This window comes from Notamacropus eugenii, chromosome 5 (genome assembly GCF_028372415.1).
Source record: "Notamacropus eugenii isolate mMacEug1 chromosome 5, mMacEug1.pri_v2, whole genome shotgun sequence".
In the NCBI taxonomy this organism is placed as follows: Eukaryota; Metazoa; Chordata; class Mammalia; order Diprotodontia; family Macropodidae; genus Notamacropus; species Notamacropus eugenii.
In genome coordinates, this window is record NC_092876.1 from 74,945,296 (window position 1) to 74,959,219 (window position 13,924).

Below are 13,924 nucleotides of genomic sequence, written 5' to 3' on the forward strand. Positions count from 1 at the left end.
GGGGATAGTTTATGAAAAAAACTAACAGAGGTGGAATGTTGACCTTAGGGAAGAGGAGGAAATCAGTTTAACTGGGACAGTAGCGTTCATAAAAGGCAGTAATAAGACATCAGGGAGATGTGGTAACTTATAGCCAGGCTGTAGAAAGCCTTAATTGTTAGATCAAGACATTTGTATTATTTTATCCTCTGGCAAGGTAGAGGCATTAATAGATTTTGAACAGAGAAGTGACATCAGTCAGCTAATACTAAGTGCCTGCTATGTTTTAGATACTGTACCAAATGCTGGAGATACAAAGAAAATTCAAAACAAAACAAAACATGGTTCCTGTCCTTAAGGAGCTCACTTTCTAATGGGGGAGACAACATACAATATGCACATAGAAGATACGTATATGATAGATCATACTGGAAGGAAAGCAGTAGCGGCGGACAAGGAAAAACCTCTTGCAAAGGATGAGATTTGAATTGAATCTTGAAGAAAACCTGGGAAGCTGAGAGAACAAGGTAAGGGAGGAGAACATTCCAGGCATGAGGGATAGACAGTGCAAAGGCAAGGAGTCAGGAAATGGAAAATGGAGGAAATAGTGTTTAAGGAGCAGAAAGAAGGCTCATTTTGCTGAATTTTAGAATATGCCTGTGGAGTGGAGGAAGGTATGAGAAGAGGAGAGAGGTTGGGAGGGAACAAGTTGTAAATGACTTTAAAGGCCAAATAGAGGATTTTATATTCGAACTTAAGAGGTAATAGGAAGCCACTAGAGTTCATAAGTGAGAGGGTAGGATGGCATGGTCAGATTTCTGCTTGAGGAAGATTTATGGGAAACCTGAGGCAAAATGACCAACCAGGAGGCTATTTCTGTGGCTAAGGCTAGAAGTGTCACCAAGGTAACAGTTGTGTGAGTGAAAAGAAGAGGGCTATTTAGAGAAATGTTGTGAAGGTAGAAATGACAGAGCTTGGTAACAGTTTTGGATATATGGGATGGGAGACATTGAGGAACTGAGGATGATAACAAGGTTGTGAGCCTGGGTGAAGACCAAGCGATTGCCTTCACATTTTCAGTTAAGGGATTGTTGGTAACTTTGTAGAAAACAGTTGCAGTTGAGTGGTAGGATTTGAAACTAGATTTTAAAAGATTGAGACATGAGTAAGTGACAGGAGAGTGGAAATGGGGAGAACAGACAATTCCTTCTAAGAATTTGTCTATGAGAGGAGATTAACTCAAACTTATATAGAACTTTCAGGTTTGTAAGGTGAGATCGAGATATAGATGTAGATAGATTTATATTGGTCTCTTTGTAGAGATATATGGTTCTATCTACATCTATATATAATCTCATATTCCTTCTCATAGTCCTGTGAGGTAGTTGTTGTATTTATCTCTGAAATGTAGAGGAGGAAACAGACTCTGAAAGAGGTTAAATGAATTGACCAATGTCACATAGCTACTAAGTGTTTGAAGATACACTGAAACTCAGAACTTCATTGGAAGTCCACCCATCTGTCCACTATTCTGTGCTGCCTCCCAGTAGTTAATAGATTAATTAAGCATGCGTATAGGTGAATGGAAATAGAGACACAGAGAGACAGAAGGAGTCTCAGGGGTATATGATGGATCAAGGGTTGACTTTGGCAATTGAAAAGTTACTTTTTTATCAGAAATAGTAAAGTAGGAGATGAGTGGAGATATTGAAGGTAGTACGAAGAGGAAGTTCATGATGTTTGACCTTTCTTCTCAGGAAAGTAGTAGGTGGGGAGGACATCTGAGAGAAAGATTTGTTGAAAGAGTTGGGGCTAGAAGAGAGAAATGTTTTGGAACAGCTGCCGAAGGAATAGGTGAGCTTAGAACCAATTAAGGAAGACTTAAATTTTGCTATGCAACAGTGAGGATTCAGTTGGGATTTAAATTACAGGAATTTATAGTTGGCTTTTGCAGCACTATTGTTGTGACTTCCTCCTTCAGTGTTCGGCAGGGAGCTGGAGACTGTTGGGAGGAGAGGAGACCATAATTATGAAGAACTTTGATATCATGCCAGGGCAAATTTTACTTGGAGAAGTTTGGAAAATGGTAACTATCATTAAGTATTTGAAGTGTGTGTGTGTTCATCCTTCATTGCCGAAGAACACCATCCTATCAGAGAAATAATGACATGACTTGCACTTGACTTTCTTTTGAGTGAGGGAGGGCTGTGCCACCAGCCTCACTTCTCCTCCAGAGCCATCTGAATCCAGTGACCAGATATTCATCAGGATGACTGGAGATGACCCAGGATGAGGCAGTTGGGGTGAAGTGACTTCCCCAATGTCACACAGCTAGTGAGTGTCAAGTGTCTGAGGTGACATTTGAACTCAGGTCCTCCTGACTCCTGCATTGGTGCTTCACTGCACAACCTGGCTGCGCAATACAGACATATATCTAGTAACAGGCAGATGACTAGGCCAAATACCTATTTACTAAGCTGTTTAAGGATATAAAAAGGAATGTAATCTTAAGCTGAATAACCCAGATCTTAAACACACACTTAATGTAGTATTGTATCTCAGATGTACCCCAGCCTTAGTCTATGGGATAATGATTCAACATTGTGTTTGTGCCTTCATTTCACACATTTCTTTTCCCTTTGTGTAATTATTTCCATATGGAAGAAGAGTTAGACAGAAGTGCTGGTTGGAAGTTGTAGAGAGGCAGCTAAGCCAGCTTATCTAAAAGAGCAAAGCACACTGAGGGAACTAGATGAGGTGGCATGTGCCAGGCAGGTCAAACCATTGCCAACACCTCAGCTGTTATTTCCCTTCAGACCTTGATGGAGATAGCCTTGGATCCTGAGCCCAAGGGTCTCTGTCCCAGACCCTGAAGCTGCCATTGAGAGGAAGAGTCACTGCAAAAAAAGCCTACTCTCCTCTTATCACTAACACTAACAGCTCAACCAACTGCCATCAGTTGGCAGGTAAGAATAGTAGCAATCTTCATACTACTAGTCATGTTTCCAGCCTGCCTCCCACAGCCATTATCCCAGGAAGCAGCTCTCATTGAGATGTTGCCTGGCAATTGGTTCTGAGGTGCAGTACCCCCAAGCACTGAAAAGAAAGTTCTCATTTCATAATTTCAAAATTATGTGACTTAAAATCAGAAAGTGCCATGATTTTTCAGTGGAAATGACATTGAATATGAGGCATTACCCTTTGCTTTGCCCCTGCACCCTAATGAATTTGGGGCTTTTCTATTTGACTTGTAGCAAAAATCTTTTGTGTGTCTTTCCTATTAGAATGTGAGCTCCTTGAGTTTTTCTGTTTCTATCCCCTTTGCTTAATATAGTGTTTTGTATGTGGTGTCTAATGCTCATTCATTCATTCATGATCATAGAGTTAGGCTGTGGAGGCTATCTAGTCCAACCCTCATATTTTACTGATGAGAAAGCTGCTAGACACGAGGTAAATATTCTTAATGAAAGTAAGCATTGTAATAGTAAGAGTTGTTCAAAAGTAGACTATTTGCCTGAGGAGGTAGTTTGTTTCCCCTTATTGAAGGTATTCTTTTTCAGGTTTTTGTTGAACTGGGTGGCTGCTGAGGTTTCTTCCAACTTTTAAATAAATGAAGGAACAAAAGGCTAAGGATTTCCCAACCTATGCCAAGACCTTAATGTTGTATCATAACCAGAGAATTGGTTTTTAAATACTTTGGGGTTCAGGGTGTGTGTGGTACTTAAACTTATTTAGAAGATAGATTTTGAATGAATCTATAAATAAATTTCAGAGAACACTTCCTTCTCTATGTTGTACTTTCTTTCTCTCTCTCTCTCTCTCTCTCTCTGTCTCTCTCTTTTTCTCTTCCTCTTCCTTTTTCTTAGCTTTCATTCTCATATATTCTACAAACATACTAGGATCTATGTAAGCAGACTACATAGAAATTAAAAATAAGATATTTGTTAACAGTTTTATTTTTGAGTAGTCTTTTTCTGAAAGATTCCTTGGAGAGTGTAGAATTTAACTTTAAACTGTTATAAGATCAAGAAATACTGTAAGGGAGGAGTTGGAGAGCTTAGAGTTTTTTTTGCTGTTGGGCTTCTCAGAAAATGCTCTAAAAGTTGTTTGTTTGCTTTGGGGCAATTAAGGATTTGGCAGAGAGGTTATAATTACTGTATTTAACACCAGTCTTTTACTCTATTTCCTATATGCTTGTAAATCATGACATACTATGCTCTCATAAGAACCAGAAGTTGTAGATTCTTTAAAAGATAATGGAAAAACACTTCATGGGTATAAGTACCCATTGTTTTACAAGTAATGACTTGTTCAAAAGAAAAATTGCAAAAGACATCAGTGACTTGTATGATCAGAGAAAGTGTAGGGCAGTCTTGTAGTGAAATCAAGGGATAACAGGTGGACAACTTAGTGCTTCAGTCGTGCTTACAAAGTTTTAAGAAACTTGTGGATAGTTCCAGTGCATTTATTAGGTCTGCTTTGGAGGATTTTTCTGAAAAAGAGACAAGATTACCTTAGTACAAGAAGGTATGAGATGGGGTGCAATTTATACTATTGGATAGTGTATTCACATAGATTATATTTTAATTCAATTGAAGTATCAAATGGTAGTTATTATTTCTCACGGAGACCTCACATTAGATCCGCTACTTGCTCAGCTCTCCCACAGAGAAACACCATGGATAGGAGGCAGCATCAACACATTTAAAAGTAGTAACTTGTGGAGACTATACTGAGCCAGAGTGACTAATTTAGAATGTAATTGTGTATGTGTAAGACCAGTGTGCAGTCACATAAGATATAATTGTCAGCCAGAATGGAACACAAATGCTTCTGGAAAATAAGATGTTAGTTTTTGGGTAGCAACTTGAGTTCAAATTAAGTGTTAATTAAATTGTTGTATTCCCTGAGGCTTAGCTCTCTAAAACTTAGTAGATTGGCTTGGCTTTAAACTTTTAATTAACACTGATCCACTGCTAATGTCAACATCTTGGCTTTTGGAATCTGTAGCCTTGCTGATAATGACCTGTCCTTCCCTTTGGGTTAATTTGTTTGCCCTTCATCTCTAGCTTTTCCTTCCAAATGGTAAGGATAACTTCTTCATCTTCTTCCTCACCTTCCATTAGGCAGCTACAAAGTACTCCAGAATATGTCAGAACAACATTTCACATCCTATAGCAAATGTCAGGAAAGAGCTGTTGGTTAAATTTTTGCCAATGGAACATGCCATATTAATCAATTTCTAGTACTGATGTCCTAATCCCAATTATACAGTCTCACAGGGTAGATATGAACAGTATGCCCATACTACCTTTTCTTGAGCCCTCATCTTGGTTATGATTATCCTTATTCTTAACTATACTCATTCCTACCTGGTTTACCATTCTTTTGTGTCCTTTGGGATCATACTGTATTTTCAACAAACTTGTCTGTATTATAGAACTTTTCAGTCATATTCCTTCTCTTTCCTTCAAATAAAACACTTCATCATTTACAATTTTCTCCAGTGGAGCCTATTCCTGCCATTCTCTTAATCCATAGGAGTAAGGTGAATATTTTTCTTAGTCATTGTTCTGCCATTTTCAGATCATTCTTCTACCACTGTCTTCAGATGTTTCCTCTTTTGAGATTCATGCAGTATTTTTATGCTATCCTTTCCATATCCTTGTTGCTGTTATGCTTTGACTTCTAGATGAATCTTATAATTCTTGCAGTGACTTTTAACCTGGGTCAGTGATGTCAAACTGGGTTCAGATTTGGCTTCAGCTTCCTCATCTATAAAATGAACATGCTGAAGAAGGAAGTGGCATACTGGATACTGGATGCTGCTCCAGTATCTTTGCCAGGAAAACCTCATATAGGGTCACAGAGTCAGACTCAACTGCAAACGACTGAACAACAAAAAGCTGAATAATATTATTAAGAATAGGTATCACATAGTGCTTTAGGATTTGAAAAGTACTTTACATATGTCATCTTACTTGATTTTCAAAACAACACTGTGAGGTAGGTGCTATTATTATTCCCAGAAGTGATTTGGCCAAAATAGGGTCAACAATCGATTCCCAAGTTTTGGTCAATTTGATTCCCAAGTTTAGCGCTCAATTCATTATGCCATCTAGCTACCTCAGATAATTGTGTCACAAGTTCATATTGAAGATGTTGAAAGCAGAGAAGTTGATAAATTATTAACTTGCTTTCCAAATAATTTTATCTTTTAAAAGGTAGAGGAATTGGCAAGGGAACTATTATTCTGGACCTCATTCTGAACACTTAGAAACTTGTTGAAGTAAAAATGAGTAGAATTTTGTAATATGATGACTGTATCCTCTAACAGTTTGTAATAAACTTGTAAATTGAACTTTAGAGGTGAAATTTCAAAGTTGATTTCAGTAAGAAAGGTAAAGGAGGATGTGGAGAGTACATTCAAGGGCAAAGTTTTAATGAGTGGATACATGGGAATTTTATTACTGCTTCAGATTTTAAAAGGATATTTAGAAGATTTAGAAGATGTTTGCAGTTAACTGGGGAAAAATACAAAAGTGTAAAGGCCTTGTAAGAATGGTGTCTGGATTCTGTTCACCTCCAAAGAAAGAACTGATAGAATCTGAATGCAGATTGAAGTATAATATTTTTCACTTTATTTTGGGGTATTTTGTCTGTTCTTTCATAACATGACTAATATGGAAATAGACTTCACATGATTGCATATTTGTAACTGGTATCATATTGCTTACCCTCTTAGGGAGGGGAGAGGGAAGGAGGGAGGGAGAGAATTTGGAATTCAAAATTTTAAAAAACAAATACTGTTTTTTACATGCAATTGGGGAAAAAATTATTTTAAAAAAGTATCCAAAAATCTTAGTATCTTCTGATCTTGTGACTAATGCTATAGAACAAAAAACTTTTGAAACTATATTCCAACAAGAGAACACTCAAAGGAGGAATAATCTTCAGAGAGTGGGTGAGGAGATAGCAGTTACAGTTGTAAATAGTAGGTAATTTAATTTGGATATATTATTTTGCTTTTTTCCTTATCAAGGAGTTAGACATTCAGCCTGGGAAGGATATAGTGAAAAGGTTTCATAGCAGAAACCCAAGATAAGTGCAGACATGGTTAGAAAGTTCCTAGATGCCCTCAATGAATTCATATCTCTTGGCACAAATAAATTATATTAAAGCATATTGAAACATTGCAGATATAATTGTAGACATTGTTGGTGATCTTTGAGAAATTCTGATAAATTGGAGAGGTGTTCTGGGAATAGAAATAGAAAAATCTTACCAAAGCAAGGAAGAAGGTAGATACTTTAAAACTTTAGTGAGCATTTCTGTTAAATCTAGAACTTTTTATTAAATATACGAAGTGTGAGTACTTAGAATGGAGGTGATGGTGAGTGAAGGCCAGAGTAAGTTGAATAAGAAACAGTCATATTACACTAAATTCATTTCCTTTTATTACACAGGGTTAATAGAATGCTGTTGACACAATATACCTGAATTGCAGTGAGGCATTTGACAAATTTCCTTGAAAATAGCATAGAGGGTTATTAGCTAGATAGGTTAGAAGCAATTAAGTGACTGGACAGATAGAAGAATTTTGAATAGTACATTTTTTTGGTAGTAGAAAAACTAACTTCAGGACTCTGGTCCTGTTGTGTTCAGATTTTTGTCAGTGACTTCAGCGAAGGCCTACTTAGGTGACTTGCACAGTGCTTGGCATATAGTATATAAGTGCTTAATAAATGTTTTGTTGACTGATTGTGTCATGAATGTTAAGTTTTCAAATGTTAGAAAGTTGTCATAAAGAGAGAATCTATTAGATGGTCTGAGTTTGGATCCAGAAATATTTCTGGTCGCATCAAAGGTGGGCTGAAATTAACAAGCTCAAATTTAATAGGATCATAGTTCTAGAGGTTCCCAAAATTATTTGGCCTACCATCTCCTTTAAAAAAAATTATTCAGTCTCCCCCTGGGATTAGGTTAGGCTAACCCTTATTTTTATTTAACGTTCACCCTCAATTGGACCTGAGGCTACTGCCACCACCGCTGGGGTGGGTGGTGACCTTTTCAGTGGCTCCCCAGGGGGTGCGAATCTATCACTTTGGGAACTTATGCCCCTGGTAGAGCTAGAAGGGACCTCAGAGTTCACCTTCTTCAACTCCTTTGTTTTACAGATGAGAAAGTGGAAGTCCATGGAGTTTAAGAGACTAGCCTAAGGTCACATAGGTAGTAAAATGTCAGAGATAGAATTTGAACCCAGGGCTTTAATGGAAGAGTCAGAGTGCTTTGCTCCATCTCACACTTCCTTCCTTACACATCAGTGTAAAGTCCTAGACTTACATTTTAAAAAATCAACAGTCAAGTGCATGGTGGAAGTGACATGGTGAGCAGCGGGTTATATATAAAGAACCTGAGGATTTTAGTAGCTTGAATGGTCAGTATTGGTAAGTAATATGGTTAGATGGCCAGAAAAGCTGATTGACTTTTAGACCACAATAATGTTTAAATATATTATTAAAAATGGGGAATGTATAGGTGACAGATTGCATATATGTCACTGGAGGGTCAGCCTAGCTGATAATTTACAGAGACTGATCTTTAGGTTAGTCATAGGTTGAAAAATTGTGGTGATGGGGAGCCAAGAATGGACACTTAACTTGGTGCATTGTCAACAGCCAGTTTTTGTATTTTTGCTACAGTAAGTACTTAAGAATAAGATATAGTAAAACCTATCTGAAGACATTGTTCAGTGTTTTTAGAATTGAACCTGTTGGATCAGAGTAGGGGATGGAAGAAAGATAATGTTTAAGTGAATGAAAAGGCCTACTTGTGCAATACTCTTTTTTTAACATTTAATTTTTTATTTTATTTTTTCAAAAAATAATTATAGTGTTTTAAAAAATATTTTGAGTTCCAAATTCTCTTCCTCCCTTCTTTCCCTCCCCCTTGAGAGAATGCAAGCAATTTGTTATAAATTACACACATGCAGTCATGCAAAACATTTCTATATTCCATATGTGGCAAAAGAAAATGCAGACAAAAAAACGAAGAAAAATGAAGTTTAAAAAGTGTGTTTCAATCTGTATTCAGACTCCATAAGTTCTTTCACTGGAAGTGGATAACATTTTTCATCATAAATTCTTTGGAATTGTTTTGGATCACTGTATTACTGAGAATAGCTAAATCATTCACAGTTGATCATCATATAGTATTGCTGTTATTGTGTATGATGTTCCCCTAATTCTACTCATCTCACTTTGCATCAGTTTGTATAAATCTTTCCAGGTTTTTCTGAGAGCATCTTCAGGGTTTCTTAAACTTTTTTTCCATTTGTGACTCCTTCATCACTTCTTAAACTGTGGGTCTTTCATCATTTCTTATAGCAGTATAGTATTCCAGTACATTCATATATTATAACTTGTTCAACCATAAATATTTTTTCACATATGGTTACTTTTCCTTTTTCTTTGAGCTCTTTGGGATACAGACCTAGTAGTGGTATTACTGGGTTAAAGGATATGGCACAAAACTGTTTTATAGCCCTTTTCCAAATTATTCTGCAGAATGGTTGGATCAGTTTACAACTCCATCAATAGTGCATTAGTGTCCCTATTTTTTCACATCCCCTCTGACATTTTTTATTTGCATGCCTCTTTAAAGGAACATTATTTTATTATTTTTAAGTTCATAAAGTAACTCAGACTAACAAGTAATTGCATTCTTGAGAGCCTCAGATGATTTTCTTTAACCTGGGATTGAATGAATTGAATTACACAACTTGCAGACACCATTAAAAAAAACTTTTTTAATTTTTAGTTCCCAATTTTCTTTCTCCCCACAACCTTCCCCTACTCATTGAGAAGGCAAGAAAAACAAAACCCATTGCAAATATGTATAGTCATGTAAAACAAATTTCCACACTAGCTCTGTCAACCCCCCAATAAAGAAGGGGACAAGAAGAAGAGAAGAAAATATGCTGCAGTATTCATTCTGAGTCCATCAAAAAGTAGATGGTATGTTTTATTTTGAGTCCTTTGGAATTGTGATGGGTCATAGTTACTGTCTTGCACAGTTGATTATCATAATGTAGTTAACTGTATAAAATTCTCACCACTTTGTACGAGTTCATGCAAGTCTTCATAGGATTTCTGTAACCATCTCCATTTAATACATACATATATATGTATGTATATATAGCACAATAGTATTCCATCACATTCATATATCATAATTTGTTCAGCCATTTTCCAATTGATGGAAAATCCCTCAGTTTCCGTTCTTTGCTGCTACAGAAAGAGCTGCTATAAATATTTTTGCACATATGACTTCTTTTCCTCTTTCTTTGATCTCTTTGAGGAGTAGACCTAGTATCAGTATTGCTGGGTTACAGGATATGCTCTTGGGAAGAGTTTCAGATTGCTTTCCAGAATGATTGACTAGTTCACAGTCTTAGCAACAGTGCATCAGTTTACCTGTTTTCCCTAGCATGTCATTTTCCTGTTTTGTCGTCTTAGCTAGTATGTGGTAGTTTAATTTGCATTTCTCTAATTATTAATGATTTAAGCATTTTTACTTATGGCTATTGATAGCTTTGATTTTTTTCCCCTGAAAACTGCATATTCATATCCTTTGACCATTTATCAGTTGGAGAATGTACTTCATACAATGTAATTTGGCTTAGTTTCCTACATATTTTAGAAGTGAAATCTTCATCAGAGAAACTTACTGCAAAGATTTTTTCCCCCCATTTTCCTGCTTTTCTTCTAATTTTAGTTGCATTGTTTATTTGTTTGTTTTTTGCAAAAACCTTTTTAATTTTGTGTAGTCAATTATTAGTTTTACCTCTTGGGAACCTCTCTATCTTTTGTTTGGTCATGAACTTTTCTTCCCGTATGGTCAACCATTAATGTTATCAGAAACTCTGCTTTTACTATTTGTCCCTTTTATCAAAAAGGGCAAAAAATTGATGCCACCTGCATTTTCATTCTGATCTCTGATAACTGATTAAGAACTTTGTGGGGTTCACTCAGAACCCCTTCTGGTCCGTAGACCCAGTTCTTTGGAATTTGGAGAAAAAAATGCTTCAGGGGTCTATACTACCCTCTTAAATCCTGAATATGTACTGCATCACCTCAGGATCCCTCCTACATCTGTCGTTCTGTGAAGGTGACCTTGCCTCTTGCTTTACTCAGGAAATCATGGTCATCTGTTGTGGGCTTCCTCATTAACTTCCCATATCAAAGTCTCTCCATATTTAACTCTTAAATTGGAAGTATTTGAATAAGAAGGCCGCCTCTTCTATTTGTGCCTTCAATTCTGTCCCTTCCTGTATTTCCAAAGGAGGTTAGCTTCTTGTTTTTCCGTTCCTACTTCAGTGCTGCTTATTACCATTGATACCACTACCTTTTCTCATCTCAATTTGGCCATCATTGCTGCACAGCAGTTTTTTTTATTTTTCTTTGAATGACTTATTCCTCACAGTGACTTTCCAGGCCTTTTTCCCTCTAGATTCCTGCGTTTTCCCAATCTCCTACTTTACTCAAATAATTGAGACCATCCTCATTTTACACTTAAGCACTTCTCTCTATCAGTGGTGTCAAACTTGAATAGTAGAAATAAGCCTACTAAACTGTACATAAGGATCCATACAGGCCTCATATTGACTTAGGTTTTAAAATGTAATATTATCTATGCTTTATTGTTTTTATTAATTGATTAATTTTGTTAAATCTTTTCCACTTATATTTTATTGATCTATTTTGGGCAGGCACTAGGGAGTGTTGTAGGATGCATATTTGATACCTCCGTTCTACATGATTCCTCATCCTCTTTTCTCATTTCCCTGATGGCTTTCTCTTTCTCTCCTCTTTAATCATATATACTAGTCTGGCACCACTTCTTATAAACAAACCTCTCATCCTTACAAAAAACCTTCACTTGTTTATTGTCCTATAGCTTCCCTTCGTCCTTCCCAATGCCAAAGTCTTAGACCTGTTTATATTTGCTGCCTCCTTTTCCCTGTCATTGCATCACATCAATCAATCAGCATGTATTTTACTGAGTGAGACACGCCAGGCTCTGTGCTGGGTGCTGGGTCTACAGGTAAATAGAATGAAAAATCATTATTCACAATAAGTTTCCATTCCAGCAGGGGAAATGATAAGTGTACATAAAAATTATGCAGTGTCAGTATATAATTAATAAACACAGAGTTGTTAAAATACAAGGTAGTTTTGGAGGGGGCATAGTAGCAGTTGGGATAATCAGAAGACTAATCAGTAAAGTCTTCTTGCAGAAAATGGTATCTGAGCTGCATCTTAAAGGAATTGAGAGAATTAGTTTGTAGGTAAGGGGGAAGTGCTTTACTGGCATGGAGGATAGCAAATGCAAAAACATGAAGGCCTGAGATAGGTAGTATCATATGTGAGGATTAGAGAAAGAAAGCCAATTTAGCTAAATTGCGGAGTGTGAGAAGGGGGAGTAATATCCAAAGAATCTGGAAAGATAGATTTGACTAAATAGTTTAGGGTTTTTAAAGCTAAAGAGAGGAGTTTATATTTGATCCTAGAGGCAATAGGAAACTACCAGATTGAATAGGGAAATGACATGTTTCCTGTTAAAGGAAAACTACTTTGGCAACCTTATGTAAGGATTGGAGTAATAGGAGACTTCAGGCAGGGAAACCAACTGGAAACTACTGAAATCATCTAGGGAAGAGGTGATGAGGGCCTAAGCTGAGGTGGGAGCTATTTGAGTGGAGACAAAGGGTTGATGAGAGAGATTGTAAAGGTAAAAACAGTAAAATTTGGCAAATGATAGGATATGTGGAGTGAGAATGAGGAATCTGGGATAATGTGAAGGTTATAAATCTGCAACCCTGGAAAGATGGTGCCTTTGATAGAAATAAGGACATTTGGAAAAGTAGTTGGTTTAAGGGGAAAGATAGAGAGTTCAGTTTTCAAGAGCCTGCCGAGTTTAAGATATTTCCTGGACATCCATCTTAAATGTCCAATAAGCAATTGGTGATCTGGGATTGAAGCTCAATGGAGAGACTGGAGTCAGATATATGAATCTGGGAGTCATCTTCATAGAGATGACAGTTAAACCCATTGGAACCAATGTGGTTACCAAATGGAGAAGAGAACAAGACCCAGGACCAAACTTTAGAGATCACCCACAGTTAGGAGCATGATATGGATGCTGAACCAGCAAAGGAGATAGAGGAGTAGGTAAGATAGGTAGGAGGCATACTAGAAGAGAATGATGTCCCAGAGAGGAAACAGTATTAAGGGAGAGTGGGTCAAATGTAGCAGTTAGGTCAAGAATTGTTAGGACTGAGAAAAGACCATCATATTTAGCACTTAAGATAGCACTGGCACTGGAATTTCCGATTTGATTGATGAAGTCAGAAACCAGATTACAAAATAAGTGAGAGGAGAGGAAATGGTGGCACCTAAAGTAGATAGATGTCTTTCTTCTACAGTTTGGCTGAGAATGAAAGGAGAGATATTGGACTCTACCTTTAGGGGACTGTAAGATTGAATAAAGGTTTTGATATTTTTGTTTGCCTGTTTTTTGGTTTGTTTGTGTATTTTAGGATAGAGAACACTTGATCATGTTTCCAAACAGTGGGGAAGGAATCAGTTAATAGGGAGATCTTTCTGAAACTTTGATGATCTTGACTATTTCAGTGAATTAAATACAGCAAACATTTATTAAACATCAGCTGTATGCAAGATAAAAGGCACAGACAAGTATAGTGGATAAAGAGCTAGTATTTAAATCAGGAAGACCTGAATTAAGCCCAGCCTCCTTGACACCTGCTAGCTCTTTGACCGTGAGCAAGTCAAATAAGACTGTGAGTCAAGAGAGACTAATTCCTGTAGATTAGTTACTGGTGCCCATTTTTTGGAAGATTTCTATACTGGATATGGATGAAATA

The 13,924-nt window shown here is 36.9% G+C and overlaps 1 protein-coding gene across 6 annotated transcripts in view; it reads left to right on the forward strand.

Moving 5' to 3' along the window:
- FOXJ3 (forkhead box J3) overlaps positions 1 to 13,924 on the forward strand; it is a 159,189-nt gene that overhangs the window by 63,192 nt on the left and 82,073 nt on the right. The window lies entirely within an intron of this gene.